Source organism: Lepus europaeus, unplaced genomic scaffold (assembly GCF_033115175.1).
Source record: "Lepus europaeus isolate LE1 unplaced genomic scaffold, mLepTim1.pri SCAFFOLD_85, whole genome shotgun sequence".
In the NCBI taxonomy this organism is placed as follows: Eukaryota; Metazoa; Chordata; class Mammalia; order Lagomorpha; family Leporidae; genus Lepus; species Lepus europaeus.
Window position 1 is genome coordinate 115,443 of NW_026909613.1, and position 21,794 is coordinate 137,236.

Below are 21,794 nucleotides of genomic sequence, written 5' to 3' on the forward strand. Positions count from 1 at the left end.
GTATCCATGTGGAACCAATTAGTGTTAGGTAGCACAAAACAAAATGTTCCCTGCTAAAATTCATTCAAAATGATAGAGTCCGTTGATAATATCCAGAAAACACAAACACAGAGGCTATAGCAAGATCTAGGATTGAGTAAGCCACAACACAACAGGATATTTCTGGTTTCATCCAGTCATATCTCAACAATGTATTGTGGGATTCGTATTCAATGGACCCAAACAATCACAGTCAAACTGGATTTGGAGAAAAGCAAAGTCTTTTTCTTAGACAAGTGGATAAAATGTCATGTTTACAAACACGAATATTACGTTTGTTTGCCGCAGTTGCTCTAGCTTTATCCCTAGAAAACACGAATGTGCAAAGGTTTTGTCTCCATGTGGAACCAATTAGTGATAGGCGAAACAAAACCAAATGTTCCCTGCTAAAATTCATTCCAAACCATAAAGTACATTGATAATACCCAGGAAACACAAACACAGAGGCTGTAGCAAGATCTGGGATTGAGTAAGCCACAACACAACAGGATATTTCAAGTCTCATCCAATCATATCTTGACAAAGTATTGTGGGATTCGTATTCAATAGACCCCAAAAAATCACAGTCAAACTGGTTTTGGAGAAAAGCAAAGTCTTCTTCTTAGACAAGTGGATGAAATGTCATGTTTACAAACTCAAATATCACGTTTGTTTGCCGCAGTTGCTCTAATTTATCCCTAGAAAACACGAATGTGTAGAGGATTTTTCTCCATGTGGAAAAAATTAGCCTTTGCCAGCACCAGATAAAAGGTTCTCTGCTAAAGTTCATTCAAAATGGTAAAGTCCATTGACATTATCCGGAAAACAACACACAGCATCTGTAGGATGATCTGGGCTTGAGATAGCCACAACACTAGTGAATATTTCTGGCTTCATTCAGTCATATCCAGACAAAGTGTTGTGGAATTCATATGCAATGGACTCAGAAAATCACACTCAAACTTGTTTTGGAGAAAAGCAAAGTTATTTCTTGGGCAAGTGGATAAAATGCCATGTAAAAAACCAAAAATATCATATTTTTTTTGCCGAGCTTGCTATAGCTTTCTCCTAGATAATACGAATGTGCAGATTTTTTGTCTCCACGTGGAACCAATTCATGTTTGGCAGCAGAAAACAAATGTTTCCTTGCTAAAATTCATTCAAAACGATAAAGTCCATTGATAATATCCAGAAAACACATACACAGAGGCTGTAGCAAGCTCTGGGATTGAGATAGCCACAACACAACCGGATATTTCTGATTTCATCCAGTCATATCCGGACAAAGTATTGTGCAATTCATATTCAATGGATGCAGAAAATCATAGTCAAACTGGTTTAGAAGAAAAGCAAAGTCTTTTTCTTGGTAAGTGGATCACATGTCATGTTTAAAAACAGAAATATCATGTTTGAGCAGTTGCTCTAGCTTTCTCAATAGAAAACACAAATGAGTAGCAGGTTGTTCTCCATGTGGAAATAATTAGCATTTACTAGCACAAACTAAAATGTTCCCTGCTAAAATTCCTTCCAACCAATAAGGTCCATTGATAATATCCAGAAAACACAAACACAGAGACTGTAGCAACATCTGGGATTGAGTTAGCCACAACACAACTGGTTATTTCTGCCATGATCCAGTCATATCCGGACGCAGTGATGTGGAATTCGTATGCAAAGGACTCAGAAAATCACACTCAAACTGGTTTTGGAGGAAAGCACAGTCTTTTTTCCAGGGCAAGTGGATTCAATGTCATGTTTACAAACACAGAAATCATGTTTGTTTGCCGCAGTTGCTCTAGATTTCTCATTAGAAAACACGAATGTGTAGAGGATTTTTTTTATTTTTTTTTATTTTTAACTTTTATTTAATGAATATAAATTTCCAGTGTACAGCTTATGGATTACAATGGCTTCCCCCTCCCATTACTTCCCTCCCACCTGCAATCCTCCCCTCTCCCGCTCTCTCTCCCCTTCGATATACATTAAGATTCATTTTCAATTCTCTTCATATACAGAGGATCAATTTAGTATAAAGATTTCAACAGTTTGCACCCACATAGAAACACAAAGTGAAACATACTGTTTGAGTACTAGTTATAGCATTAAATCAAAATATACAGCACATTAAGGACAGAGATGCCACATGAGGAGCAAGTGCACAGTGGCTCCTGTTGTTGACCCAACAAATTGACACTCTAGTTTATGGCTCCAGTAACCACCCTAGCTGTCGTAATGAGTTGCCAAGGCTATGGAATCCTTCCAAGTTTGCCGACTCTGATCATATTTAGACAAGGTCATAAAAGACAGGGTGAGGATAGTAACCAATGATCCTAAGAGTGGCATTTACCAGGTTTGAACAATTATACAGCATTAAGTGGGGAAGAGGACCATCAGTACACACAGGTTGGAAGTAGAGCCATTGGTGGTAGAGTAGAGGTTATGATTACAAAGGAATGAGGCCCAAGTGCACTAGACAGGGTTTAGAACAAAGGACAGAGTCATTATTAGAGGAGCTAAGAAAGGTGCTAAGTTACAATTAAGTTTTCTGACTGAGAGGCAAATTGAACCTCACAGAAGGGGCTTGATAATAATCTGGTGGGCTTTAGGCCTTGTAAGTTAAAAGGCCCAGACCTATCTATCTCTTCACATGGGGTATATCCTAAGGGAGGTGTGAACCTCCTAGGGGAAGGCACTCTGTTGACTTTCATTACTTGGCTGGCCTGGGAGGAGAGCTGGCCAGGTAAAGGCAGGGGGCATCTCTAACAAGAAATTTACAGTTCTGCCTGCAATGTTGCTGACCCTACTTGACCATACCATCAGCTGCAGTGGTCACTTTGGAAGTTGGGCTGAGTGAAGGGCTTTTCAGCTTAGAGCCAATAAGATCGGTGGCTCTGACGTGGGCATCATTCGACTCCAGGGCAGGTCCATTTCCAGTGATCCAACTCTTGGCAGAGCTGCCAGGGCTCTTCTGCTGAAGCCCAGGCTTACCACATTGAAAGCCACTGCAGTGGACTGGCCTGTTGGGTCTCCTTGAGGGCAGATCACTGTACAGATCAGCCATTAATAGGCCTGCCACCCATTGCTTCTGATGCCTAGCTTTCTTTTCCTCCTGGTTTGTGTTAAAGCAGACCAGATTGCAAGTCAAGGGAGTGCCCAAGTCCCATCTCTAAACTTCGGTGGCCTGAACTACAAGTCTATAGTCACAGGCATGTTCTGTAGTAGTTTTTCTAAGGTAGACAATGCCCATGAGGAAAATTATATTCTCACTTTAAAACTTTCTTTCCCTTTTGTCTGAAAGGGAGGTTTTTTCTACTTACTGTATACTTCGCTGATGTCGAAGGGAATCTAGCTATGAGATTATTTTTTAAGTTCTTATTTTGGCTATGCTATTACAGAAAAATGTTAGCCATCTCTTTTATAAGGTCTAAAGATTAAATTGTGTGTCCTACAGATTCCTTCATAATAGAATTAGTTTCCTACCTTGAAGAGAATAGAGAAATGAAAGACAAGTTGGGCTTAGAATAGAGAAATGAGGGAGCAAGTCCTAGATCGCTTGCTGACAATAGCAATATCACATGAATACTTAGCAAACCATTTCAACCATTAGATAACAACTTAAGAAAACATTTACCAGAAGGTCCATTGCCTTCTATAAATTTTAAGAATCATGTATTTGAAAACACCTCTTAAATATCTAACATGGTGTAGTTTGTTTAAACAGTAAACTTAAGCACAACCATATAAAATGTTTTTAGTTTCTTTCTACAAACAAGTTTAAAACATATGATACACAGATTCAGGTCCCACAAATTAAAATGTATCTTTGATTGATTTTAGCAGCTTAAATTTATGGACAATCTTATCTATAAGCCATTTAAAATAAAACTCTTAATAAAATTTCCCCATGTGGACATACAATATGTACGCACATATAACATAGCATAATAGACCAATATAGCAATTTTAATAATAGCTTTTAGAATCTTTAACTCTTTTTGTAGGTTGCCAATTGATTTGAGTTGCTTTTTGTTTTTAGTAACCTCAGTTAACCATACTTTCTCTCAGTTGGTACTGTTAATACATTATTGGATTCATCTGTTTACAGAGCCATCCCAAAGTACTGAATACAATAGAAGTGGCTGGAAAAAGTCCATAGGAACCTATAGGAGGACAGCTAAACACAGAACCAACAAGGCTTTAGTTTTATGAGCAGCACATCATATATAACTGTGGATGACAAAAGACTTTAAGTAGCCATGTTTAAAATTATAAACTCATCAACCAACAAGAGGCACTTGCTTACTTCACAGTATTTTTGAAAGCACCTGTAGGATTTTACAAGTATTTAACCCTTTAGGCCTCTGGGGCTTTCTCATTAAGATAACTATCATGTCTAGTAACACAAGATCATTAGACTTTTTAATTCTCAAACATTTGTATTAATAGCATTTTCCATTATAGAAACTTTAAAGTTTGGTACCACATCACATCTTGACAGTACTTCTACTATAATCCAAATAGCCTGATTAGTTGGTGTCTCTATAAGATGAGAGACATAGGTCCTTCGATTTTTTCAGTTGGGCCCAAACTGGAAAAACCAAAGTCCAGGATTTACTGGAAATTTTAGAGATCAGATTGTTTGAAACTTTGATTTTTTTGAATGCCTGTCAAGAATGCCAAGAAGGCTCAAAATCCAAAATATCTGGTTGAAATAAGATTCCTTAAAATCATGACATAACAGACCAAATTTGATCATTGTTATAAAGTGATTATTCAAATCTTTGAAAAGAAGCACATATTTAAATGACCCATAGCTCTTAATAAGAATTCAGCTGTTTTTGAACAATTAGAATTTAACAGACATCAAGAGAACATAACAGATTACTTTAACACATTGCTTTAACAGAGAATCAGAGTTTAATTCTATGTCAAAGAGAAATTGAGCTTCCTATGATCTTTTGCTGTGAGGTTTCCTTGCTTTACCTTCTTTCATATTGATGACCATGTTTCTGTGTTTCTGTGTGTAACACATCTTTAAGCATCTTTTGCAGGGCAGGACGAGTGGCAACAAATTCTTTCAGTTTCTGTTTGCTATGAAAAGTCTTAATTTCACCTTCATTCACAAATGAGAGCTTTGCAGGATATAGTATTCTGGGCTGGCAGTTTTTCTCTCTTAGTACCTGGGCTATGTCTCGCCATTCCCTTCTAGCTTGTAGGGTTTCTGATGAGAAGTCTGCTGTGAGTCTAATTGGAGATCCTCTGAGAGTAATCTGACGTTTCTCTCTTGCACATTTTAGGATCTTTTCTTTATGTTTCACTGTGGTGAGTTTGATTACAACATGTCGTGGTGAGGATCTCTTTTGGTCATGTTTACTAGGGGTTCTATAAGCTTCCTGTACTAAGATGTCTCTGTCCTTCTCCAAACCTGGGAAATTTTCTGCTAGTATCTCACTGAAAATGCCTTCTAATCCTTTCTCCCTTTCCATGCCTTCAGGAACTCCTAGAACCCGAATGTTGGGTTTTTTAATAGTATCCTGTAGATTCCCGACGATTTTTTTCAGATTTCTAATTTCCTCTTCTTTTCTTTGGTTTGCCTGTTTCCTTTACTGTTCTCTGTCTTCTAAGTCCGATATTCTCTCTTCTGCTCTGCCCATTCTGTTTTTAAGGCTCTCTAATGTGTTTGTCATTTGATCTATTGAATTCTTCATTTCATTATGATTTCTCGTCACTATCACAGTTTCTTGTTCCACTAGTTGTTTCATTTCATTTTGATTCCTCCTTAATATTTCATTTTCACGAGAGAGATTTTCTATCTTGTCCATTAAAGATTTCTGTAGTTCAAGAATTTGTTATTGAGAACTTCTTAATGCTCTTATCAATTTTTTGAGATCCGCTTCTTGCATTTCTTCGATCTCATCATCTTCATAATCTTGAATTGGGGTGTCTTTTTCATTTGGGGGCGTCATAGTGTCTTCCTTGTTCTTGTTACCTCGGTTTTTGCATTTGTTGTATGGCATGTTGGAGATATTTGGTTTCTTCACTGTGGTGTTTTTTCTTGTTACACTATGGCTCTATATTAAGTGGACTGTCTGCTTTTGGTGGAGCCTTAGAGGCATGAGATGAGTGTGGCCTGAGAGTTCTGTTTGGTTCCTCAGGGTTGAGGGTGTGTCAAAGATGACACTCCCAGGTTAAGCGTGGTAAATCTCTCTTTTTTTGATTTAAAAGGGAAGTAATTCCGCACAGCTGAACGTAATTGGAGGTAGTTAGCAGGCAAATGATATACCCACAGGAGCCAGAGATCAGAAGCTCTTTCCCAAGGACCACACAGGGAATCTCTGCTGCCGTCAGTGTGGGCTCCAATTCTCCTACAGTCTCCCACTGGGTTGCCAAGTTAGATGCTAATCTCTTATTTCACCCCTCCCCCCAGAGTCAGGTTTTTCTGCTAGGCTCAGGGCCAGTGCAGACCTGAGGTCACCCTGCTTATGACGTATGTCCAAAATGGCGCCTGCTCTTTTTCTTGCTCGCCTTTGAGAGGTGAGCGGAGAGAGAGAAACTTGTGTCCGTTTGGTCACTTTTTTTTTCCTCTCTCTCTCTTCTAGTTAGCCTGGTGAACTTTTCCCCACAGAGTTTCAAGCCTCGTTCCCTCTAGTCTCCTCTTTCTGCTTGCCTGCTGGTTTCTCGGGCTATTGAGGTTCGGCTCACCTTGCGTTCCAGCGCTGGTGTGTTGATTCTGCCGCTGGAGTCCTGAACTTGGGCTCCCATGCTCTCCACACAGGTCCACTGTCAATCACTAGTTCCGGAAGAGTTTCCTCTGCTGTTTCTTCCCCTACTCTTCATTGACCCTGCAGTATCTCCACTTTTATTAACTGTCTCTCCCCCAGACTAATAGTGTGCTCCCTTCCTATTCCGCCATCTTGCCACTCATGTGTAGATGTTTTTACTCCATGTGCAAACTATTAGCATTTCCCAGCACACACAAAAAAATGCCTCTTGGTAAAACTCATTCAAAACCGTAAAGTCCATTGACAATATCCAAAAAACACAAACACAGAGGCTGTAGCAAGATCTGGAATTAAATTAGCCACAACACACCCGGATATTGCTGGTTTTGATCCAGACATATCCGGATGCAGTGTTGTGGAATTCGTATGCAATGGACTCAGAAAATCACACTCAAACTGGTTTTGGAGGAAAGCACAGTTTTTTCCTGGGCACGTGGATTCAATGTCATGTTTACAAGCATACATCGCATGTTTGCAGCAGTTCATCTAGATTTCTCCCTAGAAAACATGAATGTGTAGAGGTTTTTTCTCCATGTGCAATTAGCGTTTCCCAGCACAAAATAAAATGTTACATGCTAAAATTCATTGAAAAACTTAAAGTCCATACAGAATATCTAGAAAACTCAAACAAACACAGAGGCTGTAGCAAGATCTTGGATTGAGTTAGCCACAACACAACTGGATATTTCTGGTTTGATCCAGTCCTATCTGGACAATGTGTTGTGTAATTTGTATGCACGGGACCCGGAAATTCACAGTAAAACTGGTTTTGGAGAAAAGCAAAGTCTTTTTCTTGGGCAAGTGAATAAAATGTTATGTATACAAACATAAATATCATGTTTGTTTCCCGCAGTTGCTCTAGCTTTATCCCTAAAAAACACGAATGTGTAGAGCCTTTGTCTCCATGAGGAACCAATTTGTGTTTGGCAGCACAAAACAAAATGTTCCCTGCAGAAATTCATTCAAAAACACAAGGCCCATAGATACTATCCAGAAAACACAAACACAGAGGCTGTAGCAAGATTTCGGGATTAGTTAGCCACAACACAACCGGATATTTCTTGTTTGATCCGGTCATAGCCTGACAAAATTTTGTGAAATTTCTGTGAAAATGACATAGAAAATCACAAACTGGTTTTGGAGAACTTAAAGTCTTTCTCTTTTGCAAGTGGATAAAATGCCATGTATACAAACACAAATATCAAATGTTTTTGCCGAGCTTGCTCTAGCTTTCTCCCTAGGAAACACAAATGTGCAGAGGTTTTGTCTCCATGTGGAACCAATTAGTGATAGGCAGCACAAAACAAAATGTTCCCTGCTGAAATTCACTCAAAACCATAAAGGCCATAGAGTATATCCAGAAAACACAAACACAGAGGCTGTAGCAAGATCTGGGATTGAGTTAGGCAAAACAAAAATGGATATTTCTGCTATGATCCAGTCATATGTGGACAAAGTATTGTGGGATTCATATGCAATGGACCCAAAAAATCACAGTCAAACTGGTTTTGGAGAAAAGCAAAGTCCTCTCCTTAGACAAGTGGATAAAATGTCATGTTTACAAACACAAATATCATGTTTGTTTGCCGCAGTTGCTCTAGCTTTATGCCTAGAAAACACGAATGTGTAGAGGTTTCACTCCATGTGGAAACAATTAGCATTTGCCAGCACAAAATAAAAGGTTCTCTGCTAAAGTGCATTCAAAACCGTAAAGTCTATTGACAGTATCCAGAAAACACAAACACATTATCTGTAGGGTGATCTGGGCTTGAGTTAGCATCAACACTGGTGGATAGTTCTGGTTTCATTCAGTCATATCTGGACAAAGTGTTGTGGAATTCGTATGCAATGGACTCAGAAAATCACACTCAAACTGGTTTTGGAGGAAAGCAAAATCTTTTTCTTGGGCAAGTGGATAAAATGCCATGTAGAAAAAAAAAGTATCATATTTTTTTGCCGAGCTTACTATAGCTTTCTCCTAGAAAACACGAATGTGCAGATTTTTGGTCTCCATGTGGAACCAATTCATGTTTGGCAGCACAAAACAAAATGTTCCCTGCTAAAATTCATTCAAAATGATAAAGTCCATTGATAATATCCAGAAAACATAAAAACAGAGCCTGTAGCAAGATCTGGGATTGAGATAGCCACAACACAATCGGATATTTCTGATTTCATCCAGTCATATCCGGACACAGTCTTGTGCAATTCATATTCAATGGATGCAGAAAATCACAGTCAAACTGGTTTGGAAGAAAAGCAAACTCTTTTTTTTTTGGTAAGTGGATAACATGTCATGTTTACAAACAAAATTTCATGTTTGCAGCAGCTGCTCTAGCTTTCTCAATAGAGAACACAAATTTGTAGCGGTTTTTTCTCCATGTGGAAATAGTTAGCATTTACTAGCACAAACTAAAATGTTCCCTGCTAAAATTCCTTGCAACCCGTAAGGTCCATTGATAATATACAGAAAACACAAACACAGAGACTGTTGCAAGATCTTGGATTGAGTTAGCCACAACACAACTGGTTATTTCTGCCATGATCCAGTCATATCCGGACGCAGTGATGTGGAATTCGTATGCAATGGACTCAGAAAATCACACTCAAACTGGTTTTGGAGGAAAGCACAGTCTTTTTCTTGGGCAAGTGGATAAAATGTTATGTATACAAACACAAATATCATCTTTGTTTGCTGCATTTGCTCTAGCTTTATCCCTAAAAAACACGAATGTGTAGAGCCTTTGTCTCCATGAGGAACCAATTTGTGTTTGGCAGCACAAAACAAAATGTTCCCTGCAGAAATTCATTCAAAACCACAAGGTCCATTGATAGTATCCAGAAAACACAAACACAGAGGCTGTAGCAGGATCTCGGGATTAGTTAGCCACAACACAACCGGATATTTCTTGTTTGATCCGGTCATAGCCGGACAAAATCTTGTGAAATTTCTGTGAAAATGACATAGAAAATCACAGTCAAACTGGTTTTGGAGAACTTAAAGTCTTTCTCTTTTGCAAGTGGATAAAATGCCATGTATACAAACACAAATATCAAATGTTTTTGCCGAGCTTGCTCTAGCTTTCTCCCTAGGAAACACGAATGTGCAGAGGTTTTGCCTCCATGTGGAACCAATTAGTGATAGGCAGCACAAAACATAATGTTCCCTGCTGAAATTCACTCAAAACCATAAAGACCATAGAGTGTATCCAGAAAACACAAACACAGAGGCTGTAGCAAGATCTGGGATTGAGTTAGGCAAACAAAAATGGATATTTCTGCTATGATCCAATCATATGTGGACAAAGTGTTGTGGAATTCATATGCAATGGAACCAGAAAATCACAGTCAAACTGGTTTTGGAGAAAAGCAAAGTCTTCTTCTTGGGCACGTGGATAAAATGTCATGTTTACAAACCTAAGTATCTTGTTTGTTTCCCACAGTTGCTCTAGCTTTCTCCCTAGAAAACATGAATGTGTAGAAGTTTTGTCTGCATATGGAACCAATTAGCATTTTCCAGCATGGAACAAAATGTTGCATGCTAAAATTCATTCAAAACCATAAAGTCCATAGAGAATATCGACAAAACACAAACACAGAGGCTGTAGCAAGATCTGGGATTGAGTTAGCCACAACACAACCGGTTATGGCTGGTTTTGATCCAGACATATCCGGACGCAGTGTTGTGGAATTCATATGCAATGGACTCAGAAAATCACACTCAAACTGGTTTTGGAGAAAGCACAGTCTTTTTCCTGTGCAAGTGGATTCAATGTCATGTTTACAATCACAAATATCATGTTTGTTTGCTGCAGTTGCTCTAGCTTTCTCATTAGAAAACATGAATGTGTAGAGGTTTTTACTCAATGTGGAAACAATTAGCATTTACCAGCACAAAATAAAATGTTACATGCTAAAATTCATTGAAAACCTTAAAGTCCATAGAGAATATCTAGAAAACTCAAACAAACACAGAGGCTGTAGCAAGATCTTGGATTGAGTTAGCCACAACACAACTGGGTATTTCTGGTTTGATCCAGTCCTATCTGGACAATGTGTTGTGTAATTCGTATGCACGGGACATGGAAATTCACAGTAAAACTGGTTTTGGAGAAAAGCAAAGTCTTAATCATGTTTGTTTGCTGCATTTACTCTAGCTTTTTCCCTAGAAAACATGAATGTGTAGAGGCTTTGTCTCCATGTGGAACCAATTCATGTTTGGCAGCACAAAACAAAATGCTACACAAATAAAATAATAAAATTTACAAAATTATAATAATAATCACACAATACTGTGTTTGATTCTTGGGATCGTGAACAGTTTGCCAGCACAAAACATAATATTCCCTGCTAAAATTCATTCTAAACTGTAAAGTTCATTGATAATATCCAGAAAACACAAACACAGAGGCTGTAGAAAGAGCTGGGATTGAGTTAGCCACAACACAAGAGGATATTTCAGGTTTCATCCAGTCATATCCAGACAAAGTATTGTGGAATTCATATGCCATGGCCCTAGAAAATCAATGTCAAATGGGTTTTGGAGAATAGCTTAGTATTTTTCTTGGGAAATCGATAAAATATCATGTACAGAAACAAAAATATCATGTTTGCCATGGTTACTCTAGCTTTCTCCTTAGAAAACACGAATGAGTAGAGGTTTTGTCTGCATATGGAATCATTAGCGTTTGCCAGCAGGAAACAAAATGTTACATGCTAAAATTCATTCTAAACTGTAAGGTCCATTGATAATATCCAGAAAACTCAAATATAGAGGCTGTAGCAAGATCTGGGATTGAGTTGGCTGCAGCACAAGAAGATATTTCTGGTTTCATCCAGTCATATCTGGACAAAGTGTTGTGGAATTTGTATGCAAGGCACCCAGAAAATCACAGTCAAACTGGTTTTGGAGAAAAGCACAGTCTTTTTCCTGGTTGAGTGCATTCAATGTCATGTTTACTAACAAAAATATAATGTTTGTTTCCCACACTTGCTCTGGCTTTCTCCCTAGAAAACACGAGTGTGTAGAGTTTTCCTCTTCTTGTGGTACCAATTAGCCTTTGCAAGCACACAACAAAATGTTCCCTGCTAAAATTCATTCAACATCATCAGAAATCATAAACACAGAGGCAGTAGAAAGATCTGGGATTGATTTAGCCACAAGAAAACTGGATATTTCAGGTTTCATCCAGTCATATCCGGAAAAAGTATTGTGGAATTCGTAAGCAATGGCCCTGGAAAATCACAGTCAAGCGGGTTTTGGAGAATAGCTTAGCGTTTTCTGGGCAAATTGATAAAATATGATGTATAGAAAAACAATTATCATGTTTGTCACCGTTACTCTAGCTTTCTCCCTAGAAAACACGAATGAGTAGGGATTTTGACTGAATATGGAATCAATTAGCGTTTGCCAGCACGAAACAAAATGTTACATGCTAAAATTTACTAAAAACCATAAAATACATAGAGAATATCCAGAAAACACAAACAAACACAGATGCTGTAGCAAGATCTGGATTTGAGTTAACCACAAAACAACCGGATATTTCTGGTATGATCCAGTCATATCCGGACAAAATTTTCTGGAATTCATATGCAAGGGACCCAGAAAATCACAGTCAAACTGGTTTTGGAGAAAAGCACAGTCTTTTTCCTAGGCATGTGGATTAAATGTCATGTTTTCAAACACAAATATTGTGTTTTCAGTATTTGCTCAAGCTTTTTCCCAAGAAAACAGGAATGGGAATAGGTTTTCCTCCATATGAAAAACTTTAGCGTTTGCAAGCACAAAACAAAATGTTACATGCTAAAATTCAGTCCAAACCATAAAGTCCATTGATAATATCCAGAAAACACAAACACTGAGGCTGTAGCAATATCTGGGATTGAGTCAGCCACAACATAACTGGATATTTCTGGTTTCATCCAGTCATATCCAGACAAAGTGTTATGGAATTCCTATGCAGTGGACCCAGAAAATCACAGTCAAACTGGTTTTGGAGAAAAGCATAGTCTTTTTCCTGGGTAAGTAGATTCGATGTCATGTTTGCAAATATAAATATCATGTTTGCAGCATTTGTGGAAGCTTTTTCCCTAGAAAACATGAATGAGTAGAGGTTTTGTCTGCATATGGAACCAATTAGCGTTAGCCAGCTTGAAACAAAATCTTACATGCTAAAATTCATTCAAAAGCATAAAGCCCATTGAGAATATCCAGAAAACACAAACAAATACAGAGGCTGTAACAAGATCGGGATTTGAGTTAGCCACATCACAACCAGATATTTCTGGTATGATCCAGTCATATCTGGACAAAATGTTGTGTTATTCGTATGCAAGGGATCCAGAAAATCAGTCAAACTGGTTTTGGAGAAATTAACGTCTTTTTCTTGGCCAAGAGAATAAAATGTCATGTTTACAAATATAAGTATCATTTTTGTTTGCCGCAGTTACCCTAGCTTTCTCCCTAGAAAACACGAGTGTGTTAGCTTTTCTCTTCTTGTGGTACCAATTAGCATTTGCCAGCACAAAACAAAATGTCCCCTGCTAAAATTCATTAAAAACCATAAAGTGCATTGATAATATCCAGAAAACACAAACACAGAGGCTGTAGCAAGATCTGGGATTGAGTTAACCACAACATAAGAGGATATTTCTGGTATGATCCAGTCATATCCGGACCAAGTGTTGTGGTACAAGAGGATATTTCTGCTTTCATCCAGTCATATCTGGACAAAGTTTTGTGGAATTCATATTCAAAGGAACCCATAATTTCAGAGTCAAAATGGTTTGGAGAAAAGCAAAGTCTTTTTCTTGGCAAGTGGATAAAATGTCATATATACAAACACAAATATCAAATTTCTTTGCCGAGCTTGCTCTAGCTTTCTCCCTAGGAAACACAAATGTGCAGAGGTTTTGTCTCCATGTGGAACCAATTAGTGATAGGCAGCACAAAACAAAATGTTCCCTGCTGAAATTCACTCAAAACCATAAAGACCATAGAGTGTATCCAGAAAACACAAACACAGAGGCTGTAGCAAGATCTGGGATTAAGTTAGGGAAAACACAAACAGATATTTCTCCTATGATCCTATCATATGTGGAGAAAGTGTTGTGGAATTCGTATGCAATGGAACCATAAAATCACAGTCAAACTGGTTTGGAGAATAGCAAAGACTTTTTCTTGGGCAAGTGGATAAAATATCATGTTTTCAAACATAAATATCCTGATTTTTACCCACAGTTGCTCTAGCTTTTCCCCAAGAAAACATAAATGTGTAGAGGTTTTGTATGCATATGGAACAAATTAGCCTTGCCAGCATGAAACAAAATGTTACATGCTAAAAGAAACCCATAAAGTCCATAGAGAATATCCAGAAAACACAAACTAACACAGAGGCTGTATCAAGATCTGGATTTGAGTTAGCCACAACAGAACCGGATATTTCTGGTGTGATCCAGTTGTATCCTGAAAAAGCATTGTGGAATTCCTATGCAGTGGACCCAGAAATTCACAGTCAAGTTGGTTTTGGAGAAAACACAGTCTTTTTCCTGTGCAAGTGGATTCAATGTCATGTTTATAAATATTAATATCATGTTTGCAGAAGTTGCTCGAGCTTTCTCCCTAGAAAACATGAATGTGTAGAGGTTTTTTCTCCATGTGCAAACAATTAGTGTTTGCCAACACAAAATAAAATGTTCCCTGCTAGAATTCATTCAATACCATAAAATCCATAGAGAATATCCAGAAAACACAAACAAACACAGAGGCTGTAGCAAGATCTGGGATTGAGTTAACCACAACACAGTCGGATATTTCTGGTTTGGTCCAGTCATATCTGCACAAAATGTTGTGTAATTTCTATGCAACGGAACCCAGAAATTCACATTTGAACTTGTTTTGGAGAAAGCAAAATCATTTTCTTGGGCAATTGGATAAAATGTCATGTATATGAACACAAATATGTTTGTTTCCCACAGTTGCTCTAGCTTTCTCCCTAGGAAACACGAATGTGTAGAGTTTTTGTCTCCATCTGGAACGAGTTATTGTTTCCAGTACAAACAAAATGTTCACTACTAAATTTCATTCCAAAACATGAAGTCCATTGATAATATCCAGAAAACACAAACAAACCAGAGGCTGTAGCAAGATCTGGATTTGAGTTAGCCACAGCACAACCGGATATTTATAGTTTCATCCAGTCATATATGAACAAAGTGCTGTGGATTAGTGTGCAAGGCACCCAGAAATTCACAGTCAAACTGGTTTTGTAGAAAAGCAGTCTTTTTCTTAGGCAAGTATATAAATGTCATGTTCACAAACATAAATATCTTGTTTGTTTCCCACAGTTACTCTAGCTTTCTCGCTGGAAAACACGAATGTGTAGAGGTATGCCTGCATATGGAATCAATTAGCATTTGCCAGCACAAAACACAATGTTACATGTTAAAATTCATTCAAAACCATAAAGTCCATAGAGAATATCCAGAAAACACAAAGAATCACAGAAATTTAGCAGGATCTGGGATTGAGATAGCCACAATACTACTGGATATTTCTGCTTTCATCCAGTCATATCCGGACAAAGTGTTGTGGAATTTGTATGCAATGGACTCAGAAAATCACACTCAAACTGGTTTTGGAGAAAAGCACAGCCTTTTTCCTGGGCAAGTGGATAAAATGTCATGTTTACAAACATAAATATCTTGTTTGTTTCCCACAGTTGCTCAAGCTTTCTCCCTGGAAAACATGAATGTGTTGAGGTTTTTTTCTCCATGTGGAAACAATTAGCGTTTGCCAGCACAAAATAAAATGTTCCATATTAAAATTCATTCCATACTGTAAAGTCCATAAAGTATATCCAGAAAACACAAACACAGAGGCTGTGCAAAGATTTGGATTTGAGATAGCCACAACACAACCGGATATTTCTGATATGACCCAGTCATTTCTGGAGAAAGTGTTGTGGAATTCATATGCAAGGGACACAGAAAATCACAGTCAAACCATTGTGGAAAAAAGTACAGTCTTTTTCCTGGGTAAGTGGATAAAGTGTCATTTATACAAACATAAATATCATTTTTGTTTACGGCATTTGCTCTAGATTTTTCCCTAGACAACACGAATGTGTAGAAGTTTTGTATTCTTGTGGAACCAATTAGCGTTTGCCAGCACACAACAAAATATTTCCAGCTAAAATTCATTCAAAACCGTAAAGTCCATTGATAATATCCAGAAAACACAAACACAGAGACTGTAGCAAGATCTGGGATAGAATTAGCCACAATACAACCAGATATTTCTGGTTTCATCCCCTCATATTCGGACAAAGTGTTGTGGATTAGTGTGCAATGGACCCAGAAATTCACAGTCAAACTGGTTTTGAAGAAAAGCAAAGTCTTTATTTTGGCGAGTGGATAAATATGATGTTTGCAAACAAAAAATATCATATTTGTTTCCCGCAGTTGCTCTAGCTTTCTCCCTAGAAAACATGAATGTGTAGAGGTTTTGTCTTCTTGTGGAACCAAATAGCGTTTGCCAGCACAAAATATAATATTCCCTTCTAAAATTCATTCCAAACCATAAAGTCCATTGATAGTATCCAGAAAACACAAACACAGAGGTTGTAGCAATATCTGGGATTGAGATAGCTACAACAGAACTGGATATTTCTGGTATGATCCAGTCATATCCGTACAAAGTGTTGTGTATTAGTGTGCAAGGGACCCAGAAAATCACATTCAAACTTGTTTTGTAGAAAACCAAAGGTTTTTTCTTAGGCAAGTGCATACAATGTCATCTATACAAACAGAAATATCATGTTTGTTTGCTGCAATTGCTCTAGTTTTCTCCCTAGAAAACACAAATGTGTCGATTTTGTGTTTCCATGTGGAACTAATTAGTATTTGCCAGGAAAAATGAAAACGTTCCCTGTTAAAATTAATTCAAAACCGTAAAGTCCATTGAAAATATCAAGAAAAGAAAACACAGAGGCTGTAGCAACATCTGGGATTTAGTTAGCCACAACACAACCGGATATTTCTGCTTACATCCAGTCATATACAGACAGTGCTGTGGAATTCATATGCAATGAACCCAGAAAATCACAGTCAAACTGGTTTTGAATAAAAGCAAAGTCTTTTTCTTGGGAAAGTGAACAAATATGATGTTTACAAATGTAAAGATCATGTTTTTTTCCCACAGTTGCTCTAGCTTTCTCCCTATAAAACACCAATGTGTAGAGGTTTTGTCTTCTTGTGGAACCAATTAGTTTTTGCCAGCACAAAAACAATGTTACATGCTAAAATTCATTCAAAACCATAAAGTCCATAGAGAATATCCAGATAACACAAACAAACCAGAGGATGCAGCAAGATCTTGGATTTGAGTTAAGCACAACACGACCGGATATTTCTGGTATGATCCAGTCTTATCCAGACAGTCTTGTGGATTCGTATGCAAGTGACCAAGAAAATCAGTCAAACTGGTTTTGGAGAAAAGCACAGTCTTTTTCCTGGGCAAGTGGATTCAATGTCATGTTTACAAACCTACATATCATGTTTGCAGCAGTTGCTCGAACTTTCTTCCTAGAAAACACGAATATGTAGAGATTTTTTCTCCATGTGGAACCAATTAATGTTTGCCAGTAGAAAACAAAATGTTCCCTGCTAAAATTCATTCCAAACTGTAAAGTCCATTGATAATATCCAGAAAACACAAACACAGAGGCTGTAGCAAGATCTGGGATTGAGTTAGCCACAACACAACCGGATATTTCTGGTTTGATCCAGTATATCCAGACAAAGTGTTTTGGATTCATATGCAATGGACCCAGAAATTCACAGTCAAACTGGTTTTGGAGAAAAGCAAAGTCTATCTTGGGCGAGTGGATAAATATGATGTTTACAAACATAAATATCATGTTTGTTTCCCACAGTTGCTCTAACTTTCTACCTAGAAAACATGATTGTGGAGAGGTTTTGTCTTCTTGTGGAACCCATTAGCATTTCATGGCACAAAACAAAATTTTGCATGCTAAAATTCAATGCAAACCCTAAATTACATAGAGTATAACCAGAAAACACAAACACACAAAAACAGAGAATGTAGCAAGATCTGGGAATTAGTTAAGCTTAACACAACCAGCTATTTCTGGTTTGATCCAGTCATATCCAGACAAAGTATTGCAGAATTCGTATTCAAGGGACACAGAAAATCACAGTCAAACTGGTTTTGGAGAAAAGCAAAGTCCTTTTCCTGGGTCAGTGGACTCAATGTCATGTTTACAAACAAAAATATCATGTTTGTTTCCCGCTCTTGCTCTAGCTTTCTCCCTAGAAAACATGAATGCGTAGAGGTTTTGTCTTCTTGTCGAACCAATTACCATTTGCCAGCACACAACAAAATATTCCCTGCTATAATTCATTCCAAACCGTAAAGTCCATTGATAGTATCCAGAAAACACAAACACAGAGGCTGTAGCAAGATCTGGGATTGAGATGGCCACAGCATGTGGATCTGGTATGATCCAATCATATCCGTACAAAGTGTTGTGGATTAGTGTGCAAGGGACCAAGAAAATCATATTCAAACTTGTTTTGGAGAAAACCAAAATTTTTTCTTAGGCAAGTGCATAGAATGTCATCTATACAAATACAAATATCATGTTTGTTTGCAGCAATTGCAATTTTGTCCTCACGGACACAATTATAAATCACCAGAGCATGTATCTCATATTAAAAACTTCTCTTCCAGATGCTAAATACCTTGCCTGTCACCCTCCAATGGCACAGGGTACGATCTGCCGAGGACAGCCAGCCAGCTGAATAGCTCTAGGAATCCTGTTCCTGGCTGTTTCCCTGTGAGATGAATGGTCACAGGACATGGGTGCTCAGAATGCCGCCTTGAAGCAGCTCCTCTCAGCATAGGCGCCATGACAGGAAGCAGCCTGGAAACAAGCAAACCCCATACTGGGGCTGAGAGGAGTCATGTGGCAACCTTCACACCCACTGCCTAGAGTCCCTTCTGCTCTTCCCTCCTAGGCAACCTCATGATGGGCAATCAGGTCATCAACAGGGAATCAGGTGACAGCACTAATCTAACAGAACAAGGACTCACTCAAGACTGGTTACTCTCCTGACAATTCCACTATGTGGAAGATAAGTGCCATATTTTCCTAGGCCACATCTCTTTCCCCACTGCGTGGGCATCTCTGTGGGGGAAAAGGGGCACTTATTTCTGGTCCTTTTTCTGTCTTACCACTCCTCACACTTGTACAGAGGCCTCCACAGACCAGTCCTTGTTCAAATTATTAGTTAGTGTGCTCCCAATGCTAAAAATGTCTTGGGCTTCGGCACCAAACAGAAAATAAGAAAACCCAGTGGCCCCCTTACTTCCAGCTGCAGGGACTGTAGCACAATCAGCTGGGAGCGGCATTGTGGGGACAGTGAAGAAGAGGGGGAAAATGTCAGCAGAGCACGTAGAGCCCTAGCTGCCCCAAGTGCCCACGGGGACCCCACTATGTGGGTTGTGTGCGTGTGGAGTGGGGGCCACAGGGCTGAGCCATCCACTGCAGCCCTGGGCTCCCTGCTGGGGGCCATCCAGCCCTGCTCCATGGGAACCCTTGCAAAATGGCCTGGTAAGTCTGAGGTCGCATGGGCACCAAAAGAGGAAGCTAGCTCTTAACTCCAGTTTCCGGCAGTCACCCACTTGTGTGCACCCAGACCACTGACCCAGCTCTGCACTGTGGCATTTCTCAGAAAGTCTCAGCTCCAAAACGTCTACCTGGTTGTTGCTGTTATTTTTGTTTCTGTCTTTTTTTTTATTTTTGTCTTTAGCTAGTTTTATCTTCCCAAGAGGAGGGGTCCCTGCCCTACTTAGAACAATATAAAAGTGAACTCTCCCACCCCACCCCTCCGATTGTAGTCCAATTTAAAAAAAAAGCGAGACCTTTAAAAACCTAGTACACCTCCTGAAAACCAGCATCCAGCTTGAGTAAGACTCTACTTTCGCTTGACACAATAAAACTCCTGCCTTTTTGCAACCTTTTCCCAGCCATTTATTGCTACACTGAGCCGAAGAAATGAACCCACCGATCCATTCCAGTAACACTGAACACCCCTCACACACCCTGCGTGACCGGGAACACCCCCTTGGACCCCGTAAATAAAAGGCATTAAGGAAACTTGAGAAAAGGGGAGATGTGGGAGCCCCAGAGCATGGGGAAATGTGGGACAGCCTGGGTCCCTCTCAGTCCCTGCCACCGCCCGATGGCACCCAGCAAGCCGGGACCCCCAGCCGCCAGCAGCCCTGGCACCCAACCCCTCTGCACGGTCTCCATATCTGCCATGAGAATTCCCGGGGAGCCTGGCAGCTCCCTTCAGGACGCGCAGGGAAGCAAAGGGACGCGCAGGAACGGTAGTGGCCATGGCTACAGACCAACAGCAGCGGAAGGAGAAGCAGCAGGGGCCACCCCCGGTGTTGTGCTCACAAACTGCCTGGGACTGCAGGTGCAGAGTAACAGACTCGCTGAGCCAGAGCCAAGTTACCGCCTCATCTCCCAGTGCTGGCTCTGGTCAGTGAATGAACTTACGCAGTTCTATATGGTCCATTTTTCTTGAAAATTTTACAGGAATATTTAGAAAGCACTAAGTTTGCTAAAGTCAAATGTAAACAATGAAACGAAGCTTAAGTTTAACTATGAGCTTCTAAATAAGGACTTCCCACTGGATTACATCCACACAAGCCAAAAAATTTGTTATACATTATCAAGCAATATCTTTATTTTGCATCCATGTTCAGCCTGCTAAACAGAGTTCTCTGAGTGTTTTCTAGTTTTGAGTGTTGTATGATTCATGAATCCCTTAAATACTTAAATGCTCCCTGTTAAATTGATTTTCCCGAATATTTTTATTTATCATAGTCTGAGACGTTCTATTTCTCATGACTGCTCCATCACTACTCAGTAGAAGGGAGTCCTGTGCTCCACACAGAGGGTGAGATTACAGAGTGTGAAAATCAGGAAACACTGCCCTTTGGAGACATGTGGGAGCTTCTTCCCATAGTGCCATAGGACCTATTTCACATGGTGCTGTGTATGCTTGTCTTTCATCTTCCCATAATGCTGATAGTTGAGCAGACACATTAGGCCACAGGAGCAACCTGGAATTCATTCCAACATAACCTCAAAATATAATGGTGCTGTAGATACACATACCAATTGATTGGAGACCACCCAAACACATGCTATTAAACTGCAAGAAGACATACCCCCATGTTTTCTTCTCTTGTATGGTTGCAAAAGTGCCACTGATTCTTATGTTACTAAAAGCTTCAGTCTGTTGTGGTGAGAAAATACACATGATATGATCTCAATATTTTGAATTTGGTGAGGCTTGCTTTATGGCTAACGTGTGGTCTATCCCAGAGAAAGTCCAATGCACTGAAAGAAAGAATATCCATTCTTCAACTGTTGGGTAAAATATTCTGTAGTAAAATGTATATTCTGTAGTAAAATGTATATTATCATTAGAAGAGAAAATATAATATATGTTTATATATATTTACATATGAAATTAATGTGAAAAACATTAAAATTTTAAATTTTACAACAAAAAATATAAAGCATAAAAAATGAAAGAACACCATATTGCCTTCCTTATACTTATCCTTAAGAAGAAAAGAGCTTAGTAAGTAAGGTAAAACTGAACAGATTATAAAATAAAAAATAAACTTCAGAATGAAATTACCAGCAAGCAGGTGATATGTAGGTATGATACTTTTTTCTAAAATATGTTGGTGTGATATGCTTATTTTTAAAATAATTTTGCAGGCTGTTTACTGGTATCTGCTGTCATTGAAGGACCAGGGTCATCTGGGAAAATTTCTTGATGATGCAAACTCTTCCCTTAGTTCCAACAGTAGTGAGTTCTTTTCCAATCAGGTCATTCAGTTGACCAGCAGGGGAAGATTCTTAATGACATCTGCTCCCCATG